Here is a 14864-nt window from a genome sequence, read left to right on the forward strand (position 1 = left end):
TGCACGTATAAAATTCCAACATAACACAATGTATCCATCAAGGGGCCAAACAGACTAACCAAAAAGCTGGCTTCCGGCAGCTTAGGCAATGGTGGGCGTTTGACTCAAATATGGCAGTAATCCCCTAAGAAGTAAGGAGATGCCCATAAGCTGTGTCAGAACGGGGTACTTGCGAAGCGGTGTTCCGGGAGGGTGGCATTTTTATGTCCACCCCCCCCCCCAGAGCTACTTGAAAACCACCCGGGGTTTTTGCATTGATGCACCCAAAATCAGAATGTTGCTCCGTTTTATCTCCTATTTAGTCGGCGTCAGAGGGGTGGCGGATGTGACAGAAGTATGAAGAGCCAAGATGGTGCGGAGGTAGCCGCAATCTGCCCTTTTGAGCAGTCTGTTTTGCCCCTAAGAGACCCCTTCCAAATAAAGGATTTAGCATACAAATTCTGTTGAGTACAAATAAGAAGGGTGCTTACATAATGTAGCCCTTTTCGTGTAAACTGGGGCAGGAAAGCCCTCGCCATGATTTTTATGCAAGCTTCAAATGATAAAGCACCTAGTCTTGCATTTGAGAGTATCGAGCGAGAAGCATACGCGTGTGTTTTAAGTTGAGGGGAAGGTGATTAGAAAAATAGCCAGCAAGGTAAAGACATAAAGAAGAGAAAGAAAAGAAAGTGGCACACGGTCCATCTTTTTTGCTTACCTAAAATGTTAAGCAAAGAAACGATAGAAGCCTATCTCCAAAGCATGCTGAGTGTCTGAGTATGAGACCATGTAATTTGACATAACCTCAAGCCCCCCTACTGTATTCGGAAAGGTTCCAGATTCTTCTAGTGGTTAAATATGATCTCAGTTTAACAATATTCACAGTACCACAAGAATAAAAAGAATCCCAAGCAGTAGGTTGTCGCTATGTAATGTCTTAATGGTGCATGTCTAGCATAACCTTTTAATTGATAAATATGATGGGCAGAAAGGAGGTAATCTATATAGGAAACAGCCTGAGAACACCCTGAGAAAATTTCTGTCTCTCAGGCAATTTCAAAAGAAGTTATAACAACTTGATACATTTAATGAACCGGAATACTCTCCTTCAATAATTTTAGGATAGCCTTGCACGCCGAGGTTCTGTTTAGTGTGAGGGTTGGTTACCGAAGATTAGGTAGAGCATTAAGGATAAGATAATAGAAGCTTATTAACTAGGAAAAATGATAAATTAGATAGTACCCCAAATAGAAAAGAATGGGATACGGACGAAACAAATGATGATATACTACCAAAGGGGAACAGACGCTATGTCAGATTAAAAACTCACGACAACACATCCTGCATAGCACCGCACACCACATCAAAAACGCAGGCAATACCATCAACCCCGGCACGAGAATCATATTTAATATCAAGCCGATCAATATACATCTAGATCATGACTCCAGACGCCAAACTCTATCTGATATATTACAATTAGGTCAAAAACACAAGGAAGATCATAACAATGACAAGAGAAATAAAATGAGCAAAACTAATAGTGAAGACCTCACGGGCAATACATGAAAAAGTGAACGAGGACAGGAGCACAGCAAGAGCAGAAGACACTCGAAGAAAAAAAAAAAAAAAAAGAAAAGAAAGAATGAAGAGGGAAAGACTAGGTCGAGTGGATGAGCTCAGATCAGAGCCTCATTAAGACTACATCAGATAGTACAGCGGTCCCAGAGACATACGAAAACACTATAACATGCAACAGACAACTTCAGTCAATGTTACAGGAAAACAAACACAGTTGTAAACTATGTTCGGAGTGCGTTCTATGGTTTTTTAGTATACTTTATGATTAATATTGGCTAATGGGGGATAGATTCGGTAGGTGTATATAGGTGGATGTGTATATTATAGGACTCTAGATGATGAGAGTACAGGATAAGATTAATGGTTTGATGAGAACATAGAATGCGATAGAGTTGGAACGGAGAACTACAGGCCAGCCAGTCCAGAGAGCACCCCGTTGCCAGGCATGAAGTCAGTACCAATCAAAAAGGCATCCGGCGTAGCAGAGGAGATGAGCCGATGGCCAGCTCTGCTGTTAAAGACCTCCAAGGAGCGAATCACGAACTCCGAGACAGTACGAGACCTAAGCGTAGATTTTGAAGGGAAGGGTTGGGGGTACCGCAAAGTTAGTGCCCGACCAGGCGTGTATAATGGCGTTGAGTGCGGGGCGGGGGTTCAGCCACACAGCGCATGGGTCTTTTTCGACCTGGAGTGTCAGGAGGGGGGTCCCAGACCCAGAAACCCCCCCTTGGCTTGCGTCCCTGCTCCGAGGAGGTGTTCCACTTCGAACGCCCTTACTGTCATGAGTTTCTTCTTTGTATTAGGGTGAATCTCTTGCCTGACTTCTATCTATGTTCCCAAGTCCTGTTCTCTGGGAGTAGCAGAAAAACAAGCTAAAGATGCGCACTCCCAATATACATTCCGTTCGATATTTAAACAGGGCCATCATGCACCTCTTACACATCGCTTTTCCAGGCTAAACATCCCAGCTCCTAAGTGTCCGAAGCAGGTTTGACCCTACCATGTAGTCCCCCTTTGGACAGGTCCAGTCCAGCTTTTTAAATGTGGTGCCAAACTGACACAATATTCCAGGGAGGGTGGAAAGCCGTGACCAAGCAGAAAGTAACAGGAGGGGGCACAGTTACATCCCGTGAAAGAGGGCATTATAGAGATACTTTTATAGGAGATAAGATGTACACCACAGCGATTGCCGATTGTGGCAAGCTAGAATTTAACACATGCATAAAAGGAAGACGTAACGTGCGGCAGCGCACTGTGGACGCAGAGGCAACTGGTGGCGAGGCTTGGACCCGGGGAGAGAGGTCCCTGCACCGTGGGTCAGGTGGTGGTCGGGAGGCTTTCTGCCGGGGAGGGGGGAGGGGGGGGGGGGAGGATTCCCCATGCCTTAATATGCGATATTGTAGGGGGGGGGGTGATCAGTTAGTTGCGGGGGCGGGGGGCGAGAGTGCGAGGTGAGCGCGGGAGAGAGAGTTGACGATGTTGGGGGTCTTATGTGGGGGATAAGAGGGATGCAATGTCATTTGTTCGGTGGGGTGGGGGGGGGGGTGGGAGGCCAGCTGGCTAGGTGTGGTAACAATGGCATTCAGGGTGTGTGGGGGGGGGGGGGGGGGGGGGGTGGTGAATTTGAATGCCTGTTACACAGTGGTAGGTGGGAGAGCGTACTAGTACGTCCGGTGGGGGGGGGGCGTAGGATTTGGCTGATCAGGTAGACGAGAAGCGATACCGTGACAAAGTTGGAATAAATGTGGAGCGCGCCGGCTTATGTTGTCGCATCATCATGAAAGTAGTTGAATGTATCCGCGAGGGACAGGCCGAAAGCCTTGTGGACCCACAGGTCACTTCTCTCCGAGAAAAACCATTGTGGCACACTTGGGTTTAGCCGTCACCAACTACAATCCAGGTAACAGACCTTGTCTAGCCACTTTTATAATATGTTTGCAGAATGCCATGGGGAACCTTCAAAATCCTACTGAAATCAGATACTTCCACAGAAGTCACCCAATCCCTTGTTTTGGTTTTGACCTCATACTCCTATTGTTGTCATTTAGAGCTGTATCATTTTATTGATTTTTTACTTTAAAACAAACTTTTTTTTTTTTATTCCAGTAGGGCACAGGGAGGCTTAAGATATTTGACCTCAAGGAGGAGCAAGAGCCCATTACTGTTAAGCACAAAAGAAACAAAATTCTGGAAATTTTAGAACTGCCATGCCTCCCAAACCAGACAGGAGCTGCATTATCACAGAAGCCATCAAACAAAACCAGTTTGTTTTATATTATTTTGAGACATAACCTTGGAGTAATCTTGAATTCTGCCATCCAGTTAGGAATGTAGATAGGGGACCACATACTAGGAATGGTCCAGGAACGCCTCTTTCTACCATCAAAGCTATTGTTGCAATACACGGATTGTTTTCCTAAGCCCATTTCATCAGCCAAAATACCATTGATTGCCATTCTCCCAGAGCATCTGTGTACAGATAAAAAATGTACTAATCAATTGTTTAGTGACACTGTGCCTTCTCCCAAAGCCACAAATTTTAAAATACACAATTAGGTGAAACAAAAATACACTATTTAAAATATGGAATTCAAAAGGGCAATCAAGACCTGATGAAAGAATATTTTTTTACAGCATACTAAACTTCAATAGGGATGGAGCCAATAGCCTCTCTCCACAACTGGAATAACATTATACTTTAAAACAAAATAAAACAATGTGTCAACACGAACTAACTTATATTCTCTGGGGAATAAAACAGGCCTTTGATTAAAATTGCTGTCTTTGGCGAGACTTAATGAGAGCTGTGGCACTTCAATTATCCTGGCACCATTTAAGGCTTTACATGTCAAAGAACAACACTCTGCATGGAACACAGAAACAAACCTAAATCCAATATTTTTTGTTACTGTGGCCTTCAGTTGTTTCCAACTTAGGCAACTCTATTCTGTTTGTTTCAGAGATTTGCCTTCCCTGAAGCTAAGAGCATGGGGCCTGTCCAATGTCACCCAATGGGATTCGAGACTGAGCTGGGAATCGAACCTGGACTCCAGAGTTGTAGTCTAATGCTCAACCACGGCTCTCATTCAATATTATTACAAATGATCTTGTAACCACATTACAGACAACTGGTTATCACACGTTGCACAAGCTGCAGTTTCTGACACATTACAAAGGCAGCTGTCTAATCAAGAAATCAATCAAGTTAACCAAGATCCACAACATGGATCAGAGGCGAGATCCACCTTCCATAGGTCTCCAGAATGCTTGCTGGGTTCAGGAAATCCCCTAGGTATATCAGGTCCTTCAGAGTAACTGGTAACATGCTCCAGACAAGCTGGACATGTCTTATATGGACCAAGCATCAGTTGCTTGTATCTAATCCTCCTTGCATCTAGACACGATGCGGGCATCACACCAGACACAGTTAAACTTCTTTTAGACATTATTTGCACAATGTCTCGACATTACTTACATCATTCAGAGGCAGGCATGCAAATAGCTTAAGAGTTTTAAAAGCAGAAATAGCTAGACCATACTTGTACCATGCATCTAAATAGACCTGTTTGAAATAAGTGCCTGTGTGCTTGGTAAAAACAATAGCTGGAAGCAGTAGCCAGGTGAATGGAAACATGTGCACCATCAATATCTATTTTTAAAACACATAACTCTAAGATACACACTTAAAAAAACATACCCAAGCCTTCCATGCCTTCAACCTGGACCACCTCATTACTCCTCCAGTTAAAAGCTTTGGCTGCTGAAAAGGTACTGGCTGTCCATTAAATTTCTACTGGGTCAAAAAAGTGCTTGGCACTGTGGACGCACTGCTGTGACAGCCTGTCCTAATAATGCTGTTTGAGTCCCCGTTGCCCAGTTCTTCTACACACAGTTTTGGGAAAAGGTTTCAACAAAGGAAGAAGTTTATAGATAATTATTTCACAGCACACGTGAGAAGACTTAAAGCTATCACTCATTAAGGCAAGCTGCTTTACCACTAACAGTTAGGTCTGATCAAGTCAATATTTTTGTTTTAAAAAGCGCTGGAGAAGCTGTTCTGAACTCAAACACAACAGCATTTCTTGCGACAGTTATACTATATATTAAAGGACAAATTCTTACCTGTGACCCTAGTGCTTTGAGTGCTCATCTGGAACTAGTACATGCACAAATGTAGTCAGAACCAGTCAAGTTCTCAAGTTTTCTTGGCAGATGCCCACTCTTTTTCCCAGAGTAAGTATACTTAAAAATTATTAATGTAAAATAAACCTTCACAATAGTTCAAGGAAATTAGAAACAGAATAAGACTGTTATGGAGAATTAAATGCAGAGCAGCAGGTCATGGTCTTAAATGTATGTTTCCCGGCAAGTAATATTACAAACAGATTGAAGCAAAGCTGCTATACCTTATCCTCTTCAATTTTCTTTTTTTGGCTGCTGATAAAATCTCCTACAAAAGAAAAAAAAACATGAAAATGAAATGTTCTGTTAGACTTAAAGATACTGAGCAACATTAAATTTCACAAGCTTAAACAAAAGTATCTCAACAAGCTAACAGAAGGAGCAAATATATTAAATTGCCTGATAACATAATGAAGAATACAGTTCAGACACTATACATGTATGTTAAGCAGGATGAGCAGGATAGGACCAATTTAAACTATCTACCTTCATGGGAATACTAGTATATTAAGTTACACACTTAATTTTGTTCACTTTAAGGGTTTCTTCTTTCTGGTTGAAATTATCCAGATGTTTGTGGATCTCAATGGCTTCCCTGGGCATCCTGACATGGTAGTGGTTGGCATGGTCCAGAACTTCAGTGTTTTCAAACAGTATTTTGAAAGTGAACAAAACTTGGCTACCAGTCCTGAAGAATAGCAACATAAGGACTCAGCAAATGCAAATAGGAAAGCATTCAGAGTCAGGGGCTTTCCCAGCAGATAACTGATCACCAATTAGCAGACATTAATCCTCGTTTGCATTAGCCTCCCAGGCTGAGGCCAGCCATCAACACAGAACAATACACATGAAAATCACTCTTGCATTCCCAGGCTCACACAGTATATATACAACCAATTTTTCCAGGCAAAGCATTCTCTGAAGATGCCAGCCACAGATGCTGGCGAAACGTCAGAAAGGAACTCTGCTACAACATGGCCACATAGCCTGAAAAACCCACAAAAAACTAAAGACAGATAAGATTAGTTTGGCATGACTTTTTTCTGAGAAACCTATGGTGGCTCTTAGTAATCAAAGAATTCCTTCTAAGTGTGCATAGATTGGTTGTTACTTCCTTATGCCCTCTTTTGTGCCCATTTTGAAGAGAGGGACAACATTTGGCTTCTTTGTCTGCTGCTGTCCTCCAAAAATTCTCAAAGAGGATTGACTCTGGCTCTGAGATTAAATCTGCAAGTTCCTTTAGCACTCTTGGATACAATTTATGCACTGTTGGAGACTTGAATTTATTTACAGTTGCTAAGTTTTAATTTACTTCCTCTCTGCCTGTACTGGCCTGCAGTCCTCTTACTGTATGATCATGTGTTCTTACTTTCATCAGAGCAATTTTCCTTTTGGGAAAAGACTGAATTAAAGAAAGTACTGAACTGTTTGTCCTGCTCTCTGTCCTATTACCATTTTACCATCTTCTGTACGTAGTAGCCTTATCAATTCTTCATCCTCCCTCTTAATTTACAAATAGTCAAATAAATCTTGTTTATAAAGTTCTGACTTCTTGATCAAGCCTGAGCTCATCCCGAGCTTTAACTTATCTGACTTCCCCCTGACAAGCTATTTGTTTTCATCTGCTTTTGTGAATTCTCCCCTCTACCATTTCTTATACATGTCTTTTTAAAATCTTTTAAAACATCCCTACAAAAAAATATTCAAAAAGACAAGGTCACCCTCTACCTGTACTGGGCTGCAGTCACCTTACTGTGATCATGTGTTCTACTTTCACCAGAGTACAGTTTTTCTTTTGGGAGAAGACTAAGGGGCCCACTAATTCTACACTATTGACCACTTCATCTCTGTTGGTTAAGATCAAATCCAAAACAGCTGATCTCTCTGTTGTTTCCTCTACCTTTTGTAAAATGAAATTTGATTTATTGGACCTTACATCTGTTCCCACATTTGACTTCCAACAAATATCATGGTGGTTGAAATGTCCCATCGTTACTATATTTTTCCTTTTAAAATATCTGGTCATTTGTTTCAGGAAGATATCATCTAAATCTTCCGCATGTTACAGCCTTTCCGATATGGGAATCCTCAACTTTTTTTCCATGTGTAAAATTTACGCATGTGTTGAGTTGAATATTTAATTTATTTAAATAAAAATCTAAATATTATTTCCTTATAAAATGTTAAAATATGAATCCACATGCATGTGCAAATGAAAATATGTATTTTGAATAAACAAAATATTTTTTTTCATATACTGTGTTGAGTAGTGTGTGTGTGATGTCTGCACGCAGACGTAATGTGATGTCCAAAGGGTAAAATGTTTGAGTACCACTGCAATAATATCACTAGTACTGATGAGGAACTGTAGAGTATTTGACAATAACAGTGAAAACGGGAATATTCCAAAATGCCTGGAGTTTTATCATTTGCTAATTAACTATAATGTATATCTTTGAATTTATAAGATGTTTGCCATGGATGCAACTTTCTGAAATGCCATGAAAATCATGGAACCAGAACTGGGAGGGACTTCAAGGGTCATTTACTCCAATTCATTACCAATACAGCAGATTTACTGCTAAAACATTGCTGGCAGATGGCTCTTTTGAAAACCTTTTACCAAAGATATTCCAAGTCAGTGTACTTCCTTGCAAACAGGTCACACTGTTAGGTAGGCTTTCCACCTAATGTTCAAGTACTTATACATCTACATGATAGCCCTTCAGTTATTTGAAGACTACCATATTGCCTCCATTGTCTATCTCCAGGCTAAATATATTTTATTTTTTCAACCCTTTCTTACAGGATTTAGTTTTCAGGACCATCACTGTTTTCACTGCCCTCCTCAGGACAAAGAAACTCTGACATGTACACAAGGTGAAATCTGTACTTGTCAGCAGCTTGCTTGTGTGTATTCAGTAAATATAGCTGCGTAACATCAGACTTTATCCAACATTTTACACATATTTGTTTACTACAAATAATAAGCTTTTAGAAAAACATTGCTTGATCCGGTATGTTCGTTTTGCTTCAGTCAGCCAAAATCTGGCCCATGTGAAGGCTTGTGAAGGCAGAATGAGAACTGAGAATCCCCCAATCCATTTTTATAGGAGATAAGAATGTTAGAAATACATATAGCCCCCAAAACTCATTGGGAGGAGCCACTTTCTCCAGGGTCTTCCTTCTACAGGAAGATATCCATTAAAAATGTCCATATCTTCATTAAGCATTCTTTGTTTAATTCAAATTGTTCATGCTCTGAATAAGTTCCAAGACAAACAGAAGTCTGGAAAGAAATACTGAGGTGTACTTCCAAATATGCACTTCTCTCTATTGGAATGGCCATGCATACCCCTGAGAAGAGAGGAAACAGGACTTTTTTAGACTCCTCCAGATATAAGCATCACTTTTGGACCCAAGGGTATCCTTAGTAATACCGGTTTTTAAGAACAAACAATATCCATTAAGAGGAATATAACAGCTCAGAATATACCAGTCACAGTACATTTGACTAAAATAATAAGATCTGTAAACATATCATCTCATCTGAATATTCAGAGCTGAAATGATGCACTTAAATGTACACCATAATCAGCTGAGATTAAATTCCTACTTGGCCATGAAGCTCTCAACAGCTTTGAGACTGTTGCTGCCCAAGAGGAGTGGATCTGTAGCCTAGCAATTTACCTCTTTTGACATGACATCAGAGATATTGTATGTTCTGTCTTCTCTGGCTCTCTTTTTTGCAGCTGTAAAAAAATATTACATAGGTTTCAGCATCTGAATTTACCAGATAAAAACAGAAAAGTTCCTTTGTTTTTAGAGTTTCATAAGACTTACCTGATTTACCTTCTCTCTCACCACTTAGTTTTTCATTCTATAAAAACAAAATAATTGGAACAATATCTTAGCAATAGTATTAGCATTTACATTTCTATACCACTTGATACAGAACTCAGTAGTCTCTAAGCAGTTTACAATATGTAAGCTAACTGCCCCCAACAAGCTGCGTACTTATTTTAGCAACCTACAGAAGAATGCAAGGCTGAGTCAACCTTGGAGCCCTGGGATCGAACTCACAACCATGTGGTTGCAATACTGGCTGCAGTACTGGCATTTAACAACTGCACCTTCAAGGCTCCTAGTTGAAGTTCTTTCATGCAATATAAATGAGAAAATCTGAAATGCTAGGGATAGGATACAGGCTCATTTTAGATTACCAGACCAAGCTTGGGTTATAAAAAATGAGTTTGAATCAACCCAGAAATAAATTGGTAGTTTATGTACGTACTTCAGAACTGCAATATCAAACCACAACTACCAAGAAGCAGGCTATCAGTTTCTACACTAACTGCAGTTTCAAGATTTTCTTCAAAAGAGAGCTACATATAGAGGATGGTTATCTAATCCGGAAGTCACCAATGCATGAATGAAGAGAGTTTGTTCTTGATATTTTAGAATTATATATAGATAGCATATTAGCCAAACTGATAAAAAAGAGTCCAGGACACAGCTACTATCTGAAAATCTAGGAGCACAGCAAAGCCCAGTAGTATCAGCTTCCAGAAAGATACCATGATCAATAGCTTTGAAAGCTGCTGGCAGAACAAGAACCAACACCATTACAACTCCAAGACCCCACTCTCTGTCTCCTAGCAAAGTCCTACACCAGGATTATAATAGCACTAGTCCATATCCCAAAGATGGGTTGACCTATCTCTCCAAAGATGAAATAGCTTTTGAAGCCTTCCTCTGACCATAAATAAAAAAAGCAATGCTCATCTGCGTAGGCTGGGAAGTAAAGGCTGGATTTTTTTTCAGGGCTTATGGCTATATAGCACCTCTGTGGAGAGATAGAAGAGGACCCAAGAGACAACTGGGAGATAAAAAGAGCAACAACCAGGTGTAGCTACAGTACCTGCTACCACTCTGTGCTTTAGCTACCTGCTACCACTGTGCTTTAGCCCTGAGACTCCTACAACATAGGGACTCGTATACCACCAGTCAAAAGAACTATCAGTCCATGTCCATTGGCATCATCTGCCTGGGCTGAGGAATAAGGGCTGCATCTTTATGGAGGCAGGTTAGCATCAAAGGGGTGACCTCAAAGGGGTTAAACCCTTTGGAGGGGAGACATTTTGGAGGATGTGAGGCCCTGTCTCCTAACTGAAAGAGGAGAGGCTTGCCTGCATTTAACACAAAATTCCAAAATACAAACATGCTCTTTCTATCTGTTAATATACTAACCCTACCAAGGACACATTTTGAAGAGGGGAGACAGTAGAACCCCAGCAGTAGTGTCCACTGCAGTTATACAATAGTGAGGGAAATATGAGGCGGGGAGAACTACTTATGTTTTCCCCAAGTTGTGCCACTAGCTTGGATAGTATGGGTGGTAGTCCCCTGGGTGAAAAAAGTTGGTAAATGTATGTTCAGTAAATGGAGATATAAGAGCTATCCAGGACTTGATGTGCATGCAGTTTGTATCCTAGAGACTTGGCTGTGTTGAGTTCTGCATTTTTTGTATCAGGTTTCTCTTTAGAGCAGCTGGCAAAACATTTGAGAACAAGAGTTGCAGTGACTTCACCACTTTGGATCCTATTTGGGGAGAAAAGTGGGGTATAAGTGCAAGAAATAAATCTATTGTGACTCCATCTTGTTACCGGGTGTCCTAACCTGTGGTTTGCTGGATTTTAATGTATTAAAAAGTGACTGATCAGGAAACAATAGGAATACTTTTTTTGTATCACTCCACTCCACACTCTCCCATCCTCATCTAACGTGACTAGTGCTTGCATATTCTTGGCTTGTTGTGCTGGGGGAGTTCAACATCCATGCTGAAACTGCCCTGTCAGGAGTGACTCAGGACTTCATGCCCCTCATGATAACCGTGGGTTTGTACCAAGTGGTGCTTGGTCCCACTAATACAAACAAAACTTGTTTTTTCTGAAGATGCGAGCCATAAATGCAGGCGAAATGTCAGGAATAAACTCTTCTAGAACATGGCCACACAGCCCGAAAAAACCACAAAAAACTTGTTTTCTGTGCTAGACGAGATAAGGGTAATTTTGAGAGTAGATAAACTTTCCATTACTCAGTAATCATGATGTGAGTTAAGCTTTCTGAAACTCAGAGCCTTTGCAGGGATGAAGGACCAATTAAAACGATGCACCCCAACAGGCTGCTAGATCCAAATTTCTTGATAACACCTGGAGATTTTCCTGTCACCTTGGCAAATAATTTTGCTGTGGCTCTCCTTGATCTCTGAAACAGAGAAATAGCTGGGGGCTGAACCTTCTTGTGGAGTGGACTCCAACCAGCTATCATGTATTCCAGGGATCTATTCCAGGGATCCTCTATCCACCATCTTGAGGGAGAGGAAGGCAGGCCAGCTCCAACAGGCCTGCCTGGAAAAAGAAAAGCCCTCCTTCTATACACCATCTTGAGGGAGAGGAAGGCAGGCCAACTCCAACAGGCCTGCCTGGAAGAAGAAAAGCCCTCCTTCTATCCACCATCTTGAGGGAGAGGAAGGCAGGCCAGCTCCAACAAGGCCTGCCTGGAAGAAGAAAAGCCCTCCCTCTACCCACCATCTTGAGGGAGAGGCCAGCTCCAACAAGCCTCCGAGGAAGAGCAGATCTGCTGGACTTTCCCCCTTCTCTACTGTCATTCCCTTCTCCTTTTGTGTCTTGTCTTTTTTAGATTGTAAGCCTGAGGGCAAGGAAATGTCTAATTAACAAACTGTAAGCCCTTCTGCTAGCCTTGGCTGAAAAGCGGGGTATGTATGTATGTATAAATAAATAAATAATGACCATGAAATGAGCGAGGCTGTGACTAGAATGATGTTGGTAGAAGCTGAGAACACAGGCTTGGGCCTACTTAAAGGCCTATTCTGAGACAGTGTTGGCAGCCATAAACAAACAAACCAATAAACAACTCTGCTACTATTCCATCTGTAACTGTCTTAAATGGTCAGGGATCTTCCATACTCAAATACTCAAGGATGATGAGAAAAGAATTCAGACTTTTTAAAAATGTCAACATAGTGTTTGTTCATAGATGGGGATTTTAATCCCAACTACACTAAACACAACTCAGGTATCAAATATTTAAAGAAAGTCAACAATCTGGCCATGTGTGAAGCTCTCCCCCCCCCCTTTTATCGAGTCTTCAAGATTTGTTTTTACCTTTGAAGTATTTAGCATTTCTTTCTTTTTTTCTAGTTTTTCTTTCTTTCGTTGCTCCTTTACAAAAAGAAAAAAACACATTTCTGTAAAACAACTGCTGTTAACCACATAAAATTGGGAGGAAAAGTATGGCACTGAGAGACTTAAGTGCACAGTATAAACTTTGAGTCAACTGAAAGTATGCAATAGTTGTTTTCAGTTTTGTTCAGAAAACACCTCCAAATACTGATTTAACAATGTTTTATGTTCAGACGTAGAGATAATTTATGTCCCAACTTGAGATAATTCTTTGAGTCCATGAAACTGATATAAATATTGATGTATGAAGTTCTAATCAAGTTAGTGAGAGCACTTCAGTTGGGACTAGCAATGTGACTTAGGCTACATCTTTGAATTCTGCCACTGAATATAAGGAGATGTGAGCATCCACAGATCTTGGTATCCATGGGGATGATGGTCCTGAACCCAAATCCCAGTGGATACCAAGGACCCACTGTATAGGATTGAGAAAGAAAAAAAGGGAGATTTAAACTGAAGAAATAAGGCCATAGAAAACAGAGGAGAAAGACATACAACCTTTCCTCGGTGAGGCAAGAAGAAATTAAACACAGTTGACTGCTATATTATTTTCTTGTAGTAAAAACACCCCAAGAATGTCTTCCCTTATTGAGGGAAAGTAGAGAAATCTTATTTATAGAAGCATAAGCAACTAATATTGGCAGAAGTGGACAGCTAAATAACAACAATTTGTGGCACACTGTCACTTAAGTGGACTCATCTGATACTATTGTACTTTGCTTTGAAGTTCTGTTATGACTTCAAAGAATAAAATATATTAGAATTCACAATAGAATATCCAACATTAACATTTTTTCAAACATAATGAATGATTATAACAAATTTATGAAAACAATATATAAAGCTCCTTAGGAATGCTCTGTATCAAATTTGCAAATCTAACTTCTGTGACTTATTTATAGATGTGATGGCCCCAAAATGAATTCCTAGTCTTGCTTGCTTTTCTCTGTTCTTTTTTTTTTAATGAGTGCTTTAGCGCTATGGACTTGAAAACAAAATTGTCTTTGTTTTAACTAATTATTAAAGTTTCTCCTGTTTTTTAGTGTTTTTGACTGCCCATACATTCATACAAATGTTTTTTAAAATAAATTCAAATTGTAATTATCTGAATAAATTGTATTTTTACTAGCCAAACACAATAATTTTAAGCCAATTCAAATTATATGTACAATATTATATGTTCCTAAAATAACAAATTAATTTTCCATATATATAGGGTGCTAATGTCATTTCACCCCATTTTCTCCAAGATTTCTAGTAACCCCTCCAACCCTCCCTTTTTTTATTCATGGCTTAAACAGTTGCAAAAATCTTACATTTCTAAATTTTCTTTAATTTTTCCACTTACCTCCAGTTGCTGCTGTTCCATTTTGGTCAGCAAGAATTTTGAGTAGATGTTACTTTTTTCAAGCAAGTGTTGAAGCCTCTTGTAGCGCATTTCACTTGAGTCTCTATCCCAGGACATGCGAGCCTAATGAGACAAACGAGAAGCAACCACTTCGTCATTTCTGCAGCATCTCGATATTGATACTGCATTCATATATATATTTTTAAAAAATCTATTCACTGCAAAGTTAAAGTGGTATTAAATTTAAACCATTCAGCTATTATGACCTTCCACAAACAGCCAGAGGAAATGTGTGATTTCTCACCAGGATAATAAAGCTACAATAACACATTCTGAGGAACTTTACATATTCACTTGTGCCAAAAAGATTAATAACATAGCAACAAGTAAAAGCCCTCTGGGGAGAATGTTCCAGAGCTGGGATGCTACCACCAAGAATACCCTTTTGTTCACAACCATCTCTGAGTAGAAGTGTTCAAAGCAGATCCTTTGACACAGGTCAGGTAGAC

General features: G+C 40.3%; 1 pseudogene; it reads right to left on the minus strand.

The window, feature by feature from the left end:
• Positions 1-1965: 1965 nt before the first annotated feature.
• Positions 1966-14528, minus strand: LOC121925864 (annotated as a pseudogene).
• Between the last annotated feature and the right edge of the window lie 336 nt (positions 14529-14864).

This window comes from Sceloporus undulatus, chromosome 3 (genome assembly GCF_019175285.1).
Source record: "Sceloporus undulatus isolate JIND9_A2432 ecotype Alabama chromosome 3, SceUnd_v1.1, whole genome shotgun sequence".
Classification (NCBI taxonomy): Eukaryota; Metazoa; Chordata; class Lepidosauria; order Squamata; family Phrynosomatidae; genus Sceloporus; species Sceloporus undulatus.